The sequence below is a fragment of the Podarcis pityusensis genome, assembly GCF_964106645.2.
Source record: "Podarcis pityusensis genome assembly, chromosome: 11".
Lineage (NCBI taxonomy): Eukaryota > Metazoa > Chordata > Lepidosauria > Squamata > Lacertidae > Podarcis > Podarcis pityusensis.
The window spans coordinates 1,900,253-1,913,296 of record NC_138036.1 but is presented as its reverse complement, the minus strand read 5'-3'; the positions used below and the strand labels follow the sequence as shown (position 1 = coordinate 1,913,296).

Here is a 13,044-nt window from a genome sequence, read left to right as displayed (position 1 = left end):
TTTTAAGATCAGCAAGGAGCAGCTTGTGTGCCTGTCTTGAAGAGCTGGTGGTCCCAAGATAGAGGGCATCTTCAGTGCTGTCTCCTACACAATGACATTTTCTTCGGAGAAAGGAATGACGGGCTCCTGTAGTCCAGGTTTTGAGGGACAGGTTTTTATTTTCAACTCTCATCTGTTTCCCTTAACTTTTAATGGAAAGGTTCCATTGTAAAAAGCTGCTGCTTCTCTGGTGTATGTTGTGTTTTAGTGTACTGGGCATATTTGAATTGGCTGTGTTTATTGTGATTTCATTTAAAACATCAACAACGTATAATTGGAATCTTACGTTTGTTTAAAGTTAAGATGTTTCGAAAGGCAGCTGAAAATGCCTGAAATGAATGAGGAAATAAATCGTCCGGCTGTTGGCACCTCAGTGTTTGCTCTGGGGAAGAAGGGCTGTGGATCTGTTTTGCACGCAGAACACCAAAAGTTCTGCAGGGAAAAGCTCCTGTCTGAAACCCCTCGAGAGCCACGAGACTACCTCACAGGATTGTGGTGGGGATTAAAACTGGGGAGGAGGGAAAACCATGCATGCCCCCTTGGAGGAAAAGGTGGAACATAAACGCAATAAATAAGTAAGTCAGCTTCCTGTGTCAGGACCTCACAGGGCTGCACTGCACGAGGAAGAATATATCATTTATTTATTGCATTTTGGTTTTTTTTTAAATTATCCTTCTTAGTAAATTATCATTATCTTTCTCTTTTCTTTATAATTTTTGTATTAGTTTTTCAACATATCATTTTCAACAATAACTAAACATACTTTTACATCTTACACAATTTTTTTGACACATCTGAAAATTTTCCAATCTGTTTACTTAATTTACGTTTCTTATTTTCACTATTACATTTAAGTCTCATAACTAATATCTCTCTTCTTTCTCTTCTTTGCAATATTTCATATATTCCTCCTTACAAAACTTCTTGTAGTCCTGCTAGCGTAATTTGTTGATTACAGTTGCCCTTCAAATAATTCGTATATTTCTTCCAATCTTCTGTAAATCTCGTCCCGCAGGTTTTGAATATTTATTGCATTTGTACCTCACTTTTCCCCCAAGGGCTTACAGGGTTCTCTTCATTTAATCCCCACAGCAACCCTGTGGAGTAGGCCTGTCTGAGATGCTGTGGGTGGCCTCAAGGTCACCCAGGGAGTCTCATGGATGAGCAGAGGTCTGTACCCTGGGCTCCCCCAGGTCTTAGTCTGACTCTCTAACCACTGCACCACCTAGCCATCCTATGTGATGCTGCAGATATTTCGGAGCTGCCCCCTTCAGGAGTCGTAGGGATGAATTGTGGCACCTGTGCACATTTTGCAACCCGGGTGAAATTTCTCAAGCTCTTGGCGCCTCCTGGCCAAGCACCACGGAAATCCAGCTGGGGGACGACAACGTAATATCCCTCTTGGAATAATGCAGCTGTTTCCTAAAGCTGATGATCCATTTTGACAAGACGCAGATACATGGGGAATAGCCCTGGGCAGTCTTCCATGGATGCGAGCTTTTATTCTTTTGTTTTTTCCTTTAAAAACCCATCTGAACTGGTGTCTTGAAAGTTTAAAAGGGGGTGGGGGTGGCAAATAAAAGCAGGATTCTTGTGGCTGCATTTGCTGGGGCCTGATCCGGAGGGACCCTTGATGGAAGCTTCTCAGCTGGGGAATGCGTTGGCTTTTAAGGCTCTCTCTCTCTCTTTCTGCAAGGCTGGCAGCTTGTCTCCTTTGCTCTTCCGAGTCTGCCGGCCTCCGGGACGGTTGCCAGAGGGCATTTATCTCCTGAGTGTTTTCGGGAGGGTGGGCTGATGTGTGCTGGTTGCTGGCAATTGTTCATTTTAATTTCTCTAATGGACCTGGATCTTGCAGAGACGGCCGCGGTATAAATAAATCACGAGCGGGAGGATGAGGAGAGAGTCAATGGCCAGGAGTGGGGAGGCTCCCATTAGGCCCCATTTAGCTGGCGAGGCTGTCCTGCTGCCAAGGCAAGGCTGGGTTTTTCCTGCGTCTTCGTAAACACAGGGGTGACCTGCTGAGGAGCAGGAGGACTTGCTTCCACAGCAGCCTGCCGCTTTGTATATTTCGTGGAATTAAAAAGTTCCAAGGGGTTCCAAGGGTCATCCAGTCTAGCCCCCTGAAATACAGTCATACCTTGGGTTACAGACGCTACAGGTTGTGCGTTTTCGGGTTGCACACCATCCCGAACCCGGAAGTACCGGAACAGCTTACTTCCGGGTTTCTGGGCTCGCACATGCACAGAAATGCTAAATAGCGCTTTGCACATGCGCAGAAGCACCAAATCGCGGACAGCACATGTGCAGGTGCGGCGCTGTGGGTTGCAAACGTGCCTACCGCATGGTTCACGTTTGCAACCCGAGTCTCCACTGTACAGGAATCCTAGCTGAAGAATCCCCGACAGGTGACCATCTAACCTCCTTCAAAACCTCTAGCGAAAGAGAGTCCACCACCTTCTGAGGGAGTCTGTTCCACTATTGATTGGCTCTTGCCGCCAGAAAGTTCTTTCTGATGCCTGATTCTTAGTTAGAATCTCCTTTCTTGCCACTGGAATTCATTGTTTTGGGTCCTCCTCTCCAGGGCAGCAGAAAACAAGCTAGCTCCATCTTCCAGGCCTTCCAATACAGTGGTACCTCGGGTTAAGAACTTAATTTGTTCTTAACCTGAAGCTGTTCTTAACCTGAAGCACCACTTTAGCTAATGGGGCCTCCCGCTGCCGCCGCGCGATTTCTGTTCTCATCCTGAAGCAAAGTTCTTAACCAGAGGTACTACCTCCGGCTTAGCGGAGTCTGTAACCTGAAGCGTCTGTAACTTGAGGTACCACTGTATTTGAAAATGGCTCTCATACCCCTTCTCTGGTGACAAATGAGCCATTGGCTGGAGTCACTTGGGGGCTCTTATTTTCTTCTCAGTGTTCCTTTAAATAATGATACAGTGGTACCTCGGGTTACATACGCTTCAGGTTACAGACTCCGCTAACCCAGAAATAATGCTTCAGGTTAAGAACTTTGCTTCAGGATGAGAACAGAAATCGTGCTCCAGCGGCACGGCAGCCGCAGGAGGCCCCATTAGCTAAAGTGGTGCTTCAGGTTAAGAACAGTTTCAGGTTAAGAATGGACCTCTGGAACGAATTAAGTACTTAACCCGAGGTACCACTGTTTTATTTATTTATTTATTTATTTATTTACTTACTTACTTACTTACTTACACCCTTCCCATCTGGCTGGGTTTCCCCAGCCACTCTGGGCAAAACCCAGTGGACCCAGCAGCCCTTCGAACAGAGGACTGTCCTTTTCCAAGTAGGACACATGGCCACCTTGGGTAGCCTTCATGAACACAACGGGACAGGATTGAGATGGCAAAGGAACAGGTTCATTTAATTCTCCCCACCTAAGAGAGAGTCTTGTTCCTTTATCTACCCAACCCATCCCTAGGCCCTGCAGACACAATCTTATCAGGAGGCCCTTTCAACAGAAGCAGGCCTTTGGCGTTAACCTTTGGAACTCCCTGCCTTTACTCCGACTCCCTGTTGGTGCCTGTCATAGAACGTAGCATTGGAAGAGGGACCACGAGCTTCATCTATTCCAACTCCCTGCACTGCAGGATTCCTTTGCCCAACGTGGGGCTCTAACCCGTAGCCCTGAGATCGAGTCTCATGCTCTACCAACTGAGCTATCCCAGAGATTAAGTTGGAGACTTTCCTCTTTCCACAAGCCTTCCAAGCAGAGATGTTCACCCCAGCTTGCTTTTCATATATTGTCATTTTATTTATTTTTTACTGTTTCTGTATATGCAACAGTTTTATGTTTGTTTTTATTGTATTGTGAAATTACTTTGAGATGCTTCGTAGGAAACGATCCGTAAATGAAACGATAATCCTTCTTGCTTCTGGGTGTGGGGCATAAATGCTGAGAAAGGTCAAGGGCAGGTAGCGATCAGGCAGAAACCTCACACAAACACCCTCTGACGTTCTGCAGTCTTCTGGTGTGTTGGAGTTTGAGTTCTTCAGTGTTTTTCTTTTCACAGCACCATGCCTTTGATTATTACTATGCTTCTCGGCTACATATTTTTCCTTTAGAATTAAGTACGTATACTGCTCCAGTCCCCCTGGAACTAATAAAACAACTTGCATATCCCTGAAAGCGATGAGAGTTGAGCTGGAGTGCTAAACAGACTTGAGCAAGTCCTATTGATTTGCTTCTGAGTAGACCCGCGCCAACCCGGTTCTCCGTAAATCTGAGTTCGATGTGGGTTTCCCCTGGTAAAAGTTTTAAGTGTAGTAGAAAGGACTGCAGTCTGGCTTTGGCCGGATCGAAGCGATAAATATTCATTACCATATAGATCAGCTTAATTGAGTTACGGAGGACAAACTCTTGCTCTGCAGGCTTACAGTCTAGCAAACAAGATGATTAGGGAAAGGACAGATGAGGACGGCCTCACACGTTCAGTCTGGGGAAAGTTGGGAAAGTGCGGCTCAATTTGCTCAAACGCTCTTTCTTCCTGGGTCAGTGGAGCTTAAGAACGTGGAAAGTGTGTCGTGGGTTTGTTGGGCTCAGGGGCGTACGAAGGGGGACGTGGGGGTGTCTCCCTGATGGAGGGGGCAAAATGGCGGGTGGCACTCGTTACCGTGGGGCCTGCAGCGTGCATGAGCCATGCGTCTTGGTCCCGCAGGCTCTGCACGGTTCACCTGCTGCCTCCCCCCAGCTGTAGGGTGGCTGAGGCCCCGCTGCGCGCCTGTCCCTATGGGCGCACACCACCCATAGGGATGGCACGGGGCGTGCGCCGTTCATAGGGATGGGGCGTGCCGCAGTGTCCATAAGGATGGCACGGGATGCTGCGTGTCCTGTTCCCTCTCTGTGGGCAGCGTGCGCCTGCTTCTATGGGTGGTTTGCCCCACCCCTATGGGCCGCCCCAAGTGCCTGAGAGCCTTCCTCCGCCGCTGGTTGGGCACAGAGGAATGGCAAGGGGAACTGGCTGGGCAACCACCAAGAGGAGAAGACTCAGAGCCCAGGAAGTGGTGACAGTGAATTGCTAGTGCGAGAAGACCGGGTAGAATATAGATGGTACAGAGAAATTCAAGATAAAATCTGTAGTTTGGGCATTGCTCTCGAGAGCCTTGAAGCATGTGACGGAAGTTACATATTCCAAACAATCAAGCAGCAGTTTTATGACCAGGAAAGGCAGCGCTTGTTACCTCATACTCCGAGATCCTGTTCTCTGGAGGCCTTAGGTATTACAACACCTTACGGAACCTGTAGAGGGACGCGGGTGGCGCTGTGGGTTAAACCACAGAGCCTAGGACTTGTCAATCGGAAGGTCGGTGGTTCGAATCCCCACGACGGGTGAGCTCCTGCCCACCTAGCAGTTCAAAAGTATGTCAAAGTGCAAGTAGATAGATAGGTACTGCTCTGGCGGGAAGGTAAATGGCGTTTCCATGCGCTGCTCTGGTTCGCCAGAAGTGGCTTAGTCATGGTGGCCACATGACCCGGAAGCTGTACACCGGCTCCCTCGGCCAATAAAGCGAGATGAGTGCCGAAACCCCAGAGTCGGCCATGACTGGACCTAATGGTCAGGGGTCCCTTTACCTTTTTACGGAACCTGTGCCAAATATCCAAAGGATCCATTCCTCCCTTCCCATCGAAGAGCCTTTATGCTCACAAGATTAAATGCCTTCCCCTCTGCAGTGACCAAAGGCAGGTTCTCACATACCCCATATCAAGCCCATTTGTGTGCCTACAGCCAAGAAGTACCTGATTCAATGGACCACGTTCTCTTAGATTGCTCTCTACACAGTAGACCTCGCCAACTGATGCTGAGCAAAATGTTGGACCTGTAACTCCGAGAAGAAGTCAAGTGAGGTTTCTCCTGGCAGATTGGGACCAAGAGATCACTGCTTTTGTAGCTTCCTTTTTAGCCACAATTTTACTCAAAAGGGTTCCCAACGAACCATCCTTTCGGGGAACAGACAGGGCGAAGCAGAATATCTAAGTGCACACAATCACAGTGTGACCATATGACCCTTGACAGCTTCACCCTTGTCCTTTTAATTATTCCAGTGACCTGAAATGTATTATACTGTGATACCAGTAAAAGTATTTGATTTGATTTGATTTGACTGGGAAGAGGTGTCAGTAGCCGAAGAGGCAATAAGGCTTTGTGAGTGGGAAGAGTCTGTGGCAGAGAGCAGTCTAGAATCAGAGGCAGAAGCAGGAGAGGACGGGGGCCAAAAGGCAGAAATGAGTCAGGTTAGTGAAGAGGCACGTGTGTTTCCCATTTCTGGTGTGACAAACTCCCTCTGCCCTGACTCACAGAACCAGGAGAGGGATGACACGGGAGGAGCAAAGACAGGCTGCACGTGGGCAGAGTCTCTGATAGCTTGCAAGAAACCCTAGAGAGGAGAAGACACAGACAGCTGTAGGGAAGTGGGGACGTTTAGTCTGGGCCTGAAATTTGGCCAAGTCTACGAAGATCATGTTTTGCTAAGGAGGAGTTAACTCCAGCTGTGAACTGTGTCATTTATTGACTGGCCTGCTGGATCAGGCCAATAGCCAATCTAGCCCAGCATCTAGTTCCTCTTCATGCAATGGTTCCTCTTCATCCTGGAGAAGAGTGACTAGTGGGGTGCCACAGGGTTCTGTCTTGGGCCCGGTCTTATTCAACATCTTTATCAACGACTTGGATGATGGACTCAAGGGCATCCTGATCAAATTTGCAGATGACACCAAACTGGGAGGGGTGGCTAACACCCCAGAGGACAGGCTCACACTTCAAAACGACCTTGACAGATTAGAGAACTGGGCCAAAACAAACAAGATGAATTTTAACAGGGAGAAATGTAGAGTATTGCACTTGGGCAAAAAAATGAGAGGCACAAATACAAGATGGGGGACACCTGGCTTGAGAGCAGTACATGTGAAAAGGATCTAGGAGTCTTGGTTGACCACAAACTTGACATGAGCCAACAGTGTGACGCGGCAGCTAAAAAAGCCAATGCAATTCTGGGCTGCATCAATAGGAGTATAGCATCTAGATCAAGGGAAGTAATAGTGCCACTGTATTCTGCTCTGGTCAGACCTCACCTGGAGTACTGTGTCCAGTTCTGGGCACCACAGTTCAAGAAGGACACTGACAAACTGGAACGTGTCCAGAGGAGGGCAACCAAAATGGTCAAAGGCCTGGAAACGATGCCTTATGAGGAACGGCTAAGGGAGCTGGGCATGTTTAGCCTGGAGAAGAGGAGGTTAAGGGGTGATATGATAGCCATGTTCAAATATATAAAAGGATGTCACATAGAGGAGGGAGAAAGGTTGTTTTCTGCTGCTCCAGAGAAGCGGACACGGAGCAATGGATCCAAACTACAAGAAAGAAGATTCCACCTAAACATTAGGAAGAACTTCCTGACAGTAAGAGCTGTTTGACAGTGGAATTTGCTGCCAAGGAGTGTGGTGGAGTCTCCTTCTTTGGAGGTCTTTAAGCAGAGGCTTGACAACCATATGTCAGGAGTGCTCTGATGGTGTTTCCTGCTTGGCAGGGGGTTGGACTCGATGGCCCTTGTGGTCTCTTCCAACTCTATGATTCTATGATTCTATGATCTTGTTCTCACAGTGGCTGACCTGTGGGAAGCAGGATTTGAGCACAAGACCCCTCTCCCCTCCAGTGGTCTTCAGCAACAGAAATTCAGAAGCGCTGTTGCCTCCAATTGTGGAGGCAGAGCCGAACCATTGTGGCTAGTAGCCATTGACAGCCACCTCAATGGTTTTGTCCAATCCTCTTTTAAAGCCATCTAGGCTGGTGGTCACCCACGCACATTACGTAACGGGCAGTGTCGTATAGTGGTTAGAGTGTCAGACGAGGACCTGGGGGGCACGGGTTCAAATGTGAACTCAGTTGTGAAGCTCCCTGGATGTCACCTTGGCCCCAGTCATGGCCTCTCAGCTCAACCTACCTCACAGGCTGTGGGGAAGAATAGGAGGGAGGAGGCTGCAAAGGGGGAGCAGCAGCAGCTCTGGGGTCTGGAGAGGAGAAAGGGGCCGGAGCCAACTGCCTAACAGGGATGTCAACAGGGAAACCTGGCTCAGTCTCCCCTGGAATGACAAGGAAGGAAGCAGAGGTTGCCAGCGGGTGCGAAAAGCGCCGTACTTAGTGTGCTTCTCCAATAAAACTTGACAAGTGGAGTCAGTGCAAAATGCTTTGCTTTTTTTTCTCCTTCCCCTGGAACAAACCGCAGCAAAATTGTTTCCAACAACTCTGCACTGTCAGTCACCCAACTTGGTGAGAGACTTTTCTGCCACGTAACTGCTCTGTAAGGAGCCCATCTAAACAAGGGAGCGATTTGAGGTAATGGGCAAGGGGGTTTTGTGTGCTTCCAGAAGCTCCGGCCAGAAGGCTGCTCGCGCTCTGGGCCTGATGCTTAATGACAGGGAAGCTGAGAGCGCCAAACGCTCGCAACTGGACTTGGCAGCAAGGCAGCGGTCGCCTTGGACGCTCTGTGGATTCTCGGTTTACACCACAAGAGCATGGAGCCTGCGGAGGCTCCCTCCCTTCTGGCTCTCATGAGAACAGAAGAGGAGGATGCTGGATCAGGCCCATGGCCCATCCTGTTTCCACAGTGGCCAACCAGATGCCTGTAAACAGGATTCAAGTGCAAGAGCCCCCTGTTTCCCTCCTGCACCATCCATCAACTGGTATTTGGAAGCCCTTCTCCCTCCAACTGTGGAGGGCAGAGACGATAGCCATTGTGGCTGGTATCCATCAGTAGCCTTCCCTTCTTCCATGGGTGACCTCCTTTAAAGCCATCCTAGCTGGTGACTGTGGCTGCCTCCTGTGGGAGTGAGTTCCATAGATCATGCGCTGTGTAAAGAAGGACCTGAATTAATGCGCCATGAATCTTTCAGCATTCGGCTTCATTGCATGTACCTTGGGTTACAGACTCTTCATGTTACAGACGCTTCAGGTTACAGACACTGCTAACCCAGAAATATTACCTCGGGTGAAGAACTTTGCTTCAGGATGAGAACAGAAATTGTGCTCCGGCGGCGCGGTGGCAGCAGGAGGCCCCATTAGCTAAAGTGGTGCTTCAGGTTAAGAATAGTTTCAGGTTAAGAATGGAATTAAGTATGTAACCAGAGGTACCACTGTACATGAATTCTAGTGTCAGGAGATAAACAGGACAACTTCTGCATCCATTCCTTTTCATGCCATGCACAAATTTATAAACTTATTTTTTTTTTTTAAATGATATTTATGAAGATTTTCAAAAATACAGAAAGTAAAGATTAAAGTACATTCAAAGCCTTATTTTCATACATCCACTTTCCGGGACTCCCCCCTTCCCCCACCCCTACCATATTCCCCTTTCATATTGTTGGCTCCACAAGCTCTCAGTTCTAATTAAAACTTAATTTGTTTAGACCATTATTCGAATTTAAAATTTATACACTCCTCATCAATACCCTTAATAAAAGACAAAAGTTCTCTCCCCAGGGCCCACCCCATTTTCATTCCACAATTTCCCTTTTTTTAAAGATAAGGACACCCCACACAATAGAAATATAAGAAATAAGAAACAAAAAGTATAGTAGGTGAAAAAGAGCCAGTTCAGAAAAAAAAGTTGACAAGCCTTTGGATTTTATTTCTCCCCCCCCTGTCCCCGGTTTAATTTCCCCCTGACCACCAAACCATGTTATCTGCCTGGAATTCTTAAAATCCATAAATCACCTATTTCCCCCAACTCCTTGCTGGCTTTTTCTTTTTATAGTTATTTTTTAAAACATTTAACTTCAAATCTTTAATAAAACTCCCCCCATTGTTCTTTCCAAGTTGTAGTCCAATTTCCTCTTGTTCCGCTGCTGAAACGTTCTAATTCAGAAGTTTAGTAACTCTGCAGGGATTATTGTTATTCAGGAACAAAAACTTGCGTTCAGTCCCTTCCTTTCTTCAATAGAAAATTCTATTGTCTCCTTTAGCTGAACACCCTGTAGACAAAATATTATTTCCGTTTTGCAGCTTTCCCAGAAGATAACCAGTCCTGTAAAATTCCAATGGTATTTTTCCACTTACGACCATCTTTGTAATGTCCCAAAACTCCTCTAGGGGGATTGTTGTAACTTTGTTTTCTCTAGTCCAAAAGTCCGATTGTTATCCATGTTTTCGCCATTTTGTATCCAAGTTTTAACGGGTTATAGCAAATTGTAACAAATTTAACCAGCAAAGTTCTCATAATAAAATCCTCTCTGCTTTCCGACTTTGACAGCTACTTTGACAGCTGTCAAAATCTCCGACTCTTTTCACCAGGCTCTCTCTTCAATCACCCCGGTTCCCAGGGGGGGGGGTCACGTTTCCCTTCTCCCTCAATTCTTCCTCCAGCACAGTTCTTGTAGTTCCCCATCGTGGAATTCTTAGTTTTTATCAGCAATACAAATCTTTTTGGACCTTGGTTTCCCCGTCCTTGTTTTGGAAGGTTTACAGTAGGGAGGGGGACTGACTTCCTTTTTGGATCCCCCCCCCCGCTCGTGTCCAATCCGGAAAAAAAAAATTTTTTTTTTCTCCTTTTGAACCCGGTTTCCAAATTACTCACGGGTTGTTGTTAAGAAGTCCGAATTTTCAATAGAAGAAGTCAGCGCTCTCTGCCGGATGGCATGCGGCTGCGCTCGGCAGGGATAGCAGAGGACTCAAAGCACCACGCTTCTCCCCGGCACCCGATCCGTAGCCTTTAAAAAGGCTCCTTCACGAGTCGGGAGGGCGCTAGCGGTGCCAGCCGAGTCTCCATGTCCACGGCCTCCGTGGCCGTGGTTTTTAAGGGTCCCCGCATCGCCGGTGCGGTAGGACCCAGCCCCTGCCGAGCAGGCTCCCTCCGGAGCTCGGAGGGAGTCCGCCATTCGGCGATGGCGCCAACCCGGAAGTCCAAATTTATAAACTTCTGTCATGTTGTCCCTTATACGCCTTTTCTCCAAAGGCTGCAATCTTTTTTCATAGAGGGCATGAACTGATAGGAGATCCAGAGTAGTGTCCCGCTTGGACTACTGCAATGCGCTGTATGTGGGGCTACCTTTGTAGGTGACCCGGAATCTACAACTAATCCAGAATGCGGCAGCTAGACTGGTGACTGGGAGCAGCCGCCGATACCACATAACACCGTTCCTGAAAGACCTACATTGGCTCCCAGTACGTTTCCGAGCACAATTCTAAGTGTTGGCACTGACCTTGAAAGCCCTAAATGGCCTCAGTCCAGTATTCCTGAAGGAGCATCTCCACCCCCATCGTCCAGCCCGGACACTGAGATCCAGCGCCGAGGGCCTTCTGGTGGTTCCCTCGCTGCGAGAAGCCAAGTTACAGGGAACCAGGCAGAGGGCCTTCTCGGTAGTGGCGCCCGCCCTTTGGAACGCCCTCCCACCAGATGTCAAGGAAATAAACAACTATCTGACTTTTAGAAGTCATCTGAAGGCAGCCCAGTTTCGGGAAGTTCTTAATGATTGATGTTTTATCATGTTTTTAATACTCTGTTGAGAGCCGCCCAGAGTGGCTGGGGAAACCAAGCCAGATGGGTGGGGTATGTATAAATAATTTATTATTTATAGAGTTGGGGGGGTTGGGAGAGGAAAGTAAGATGGGCATCCCTGACAGATGACCATCCAACCTCTGCTTAAAAACCTCCAAGGAAGGAGTGTCCACTTTCCTAGAGAGTCTGCTCCACCGTGAAACAACTCTTACTCTCAGAAAATTCTTCCTGATTTTGAGTCGAAATCTCCTTCTTGTCTCTTGGATACATTGGTTCTTGTCCTCCCCTCTAGAGCAGCAGAAAACAAGCACTCTCCATCCTCCCCAGCCGGGGCAGCCCTTGTTCCTATATTTGAAGGTGCCTATCATGTCACCTTGTGGAGACTGAGTGAATTTGACATTTGTCAATTCGTTCAGGTCTTCCAGGGTCCCAGAAAGGCGACACGCTCTGATCCTTGTGGCTGCATTTGCCAAAACCTGCCCCCCTCCAAAAATTCCTCACTTTAGGAAATTGCTCAACTTGCTGCGGAGCGAAGAGTAAATAAGAATTGTCCTTCCCGGCAGCGGTGCCAGAGAAATTGACCCCCCTGGGTAGTTTTCATGCATTTCAAAAGATCGGAGCCCTTCACTCCAGAAAGCGTTTAACTCCCGCCGCGAAGGGAAATAGGATGCTTGTGGAAAGACTGTCATTTTAGCTGTTCTCATACAAAGGCGGGTGTTACAGTAAATTCGCTTATTCCACCAAAGGGGAATCCAGAGGGCTTGATGGAAAGCGGAGGAGACAGGCACGGTAAATGGGTTTTGTTGGCGGAATTGAAAGCAAAGGCATCTGGTGGTGGCTGGTCCAGGATTGACTGTTGCGTCTTGCAGAGGGCCCCGGATGATTAAGGCAGGATGGCGAAGGCGGCTCGCTCGCTGTACATCAGCCTCCCCTCTCTCTCCCTTGTCAGCCAATTCATTCTGGCACCTCCATGCAAAGGCAATTGAAAGCAGCGAGCCGACCGAGCCCCTTTCAATTCTCCTTTCCCAAAGCCTCCATCTTGTCAGCGCCAGAGGAATGCCTCTGTCTCCCAAGGCTCCCCGCGGGGCTTGGGTCACACTTCTTAACCCCTCCGCTCCGGGGGTGGGGCCAGAGAGCCATTTCTCTTTGGCTCAGCTCCCCCCCCCCCAAAAAAAAACCAAACCTTGGCTCCTTCTGATCTCTGTGGTGAGAATGAAATGGACACCCTTTGGGCCTGATCCAGCAATGCTCTTCTTAGGAGCGTTGGATATCTGTGTTAGAAACTCCGATATACAGGTGAAAATCGGAAAATTAGAATTTCGTGGAAAAGTTCCTTTATTTCAGTAATTCAACTTAAAAGGTGAAACTAATATATGAGATAGACTCATGACATGCAAAGCGAGATATGTCAAGCTTTTATTTGTTATAATTGTGATGATCATGGCGTACAGCTGATGAAAACCCCAAATTAACAATCTTAGAAAATTATAATATTAAATGAAATCAG

The 13,044-nt window shown here is 47.9% G+C and overlaps 1 protein-coding gene across 2 annotated transcripts in view; it reads left to right on the top strand.

Annotated features, from left to right (window-relative positions):
• The window catches only part of CNTFR (ciliary neurotrophic factor receptor), a gene marked incomplete at its 3' end in the record, with an annotated part of 431,249 nt that overhangs the window by 44,001 nt on the left and 374,204 nt on the right, over positions 1–13,044 (top strand). The gene's annotated exons all lie outside the window — the stretch shown is intronic.